Source organism: Plasmopara halstedii, assembly GCF_900000015.1.
Source record: "Plasmopara halstedii genome assembly, contig: Scaffold_54, whole genome shotgun sequence".
In the NCBI taxonomy this organism is placed as follows: Eukaryota; Oomycota; class Peronosporomycetes; order Peronosporales; family Peronosporaceae; genus Plasmopara; species Plasmopara halstedii.
In genome coordinates this window covers 749084-750079 of record NW_020186975.1, presented here as the reverse complement: position 1 = coordinate 750079, position 996 = coordinate 749084, and positions in this window count along the sequence as shown.

Here is a 996-nt window from a genome sequence, read left to right as displayed (position 1 = left end):
ACAATGAGAGAGTTGCCTTGGACATCTCTTCCGTGTATCTTCACTCTTTCACTCACTCTATCACTCACTCACTCACTCGCAGACTCACTCCTTCACGCACTCACTCCTTCACGCACTGCTGCGCTTCTTGGCTCATCGTCTCTTCTCTTCATATCTTAACTCATTTTCGATCCATTGCATGCAGATTGTCGGATTGGACATTCCTGATAAGCTTGGAGCCGTTCTTGTCGCCGTCCGTGTTCTCGCCGCGGCTAAACACCTCGTCATGGCGGCTAGACGGTAGTGATAGTCGTGTTTGGGTGCGTCACTCTGCCTCCACCAGCCACCATCACTTATCCCTCACAGCCCTTAACCGAACCATCAGTCTAGCTCCACTCAGGGCTCTGCCCCCCGGCCCCCTTTCGAGTGCAGCCGGAAACATACAGTCCGTAGAGTAAAGCCCAACTTCCGGGTGGCGAAGGTGGCTTGGGACGAGTGGGTTTGGGAGGCGGCGGGGAGATTTGAAGCCGTGGTAAGATACCGGGGTCCCTTGTGGAAATGACACGTGGCTGTAAAGTCTTCCCGATAAACTCTCACAATTTATACCCCCAGTTTTCGTATATCAATTTCGAAAAAGTATAAATTTATTCAAGATCACGCACATTTTGTGATACCTGGAAAGCGTTTGACAAAGTCACCAAACACCGATAACGTCTTTAGCCTTCGCGATATCATGTGAAACCTTCCATTATGTCTTCCCTGAGTAACCGTCGTTGGAAGTACCGAAGGTGTGCAGACAATGTCGTAAAAATTATTATGATCGCGGCAAGCGTTGGTGTAGACTGTCTGCCGTCGAATAGGCACCGATTGAGGTCGGACCAAATAAAGTGAAGCGTCACCGAACGGAGAACGTGCCACACATCGCCTACAACATCTTTGCAGGCTTTCCGCTCGTCGAATACGCGCATCTTCTTTGCCAGAGCAATGTCGAGCCAAGTCGCCCGCGCAACGAAGAAC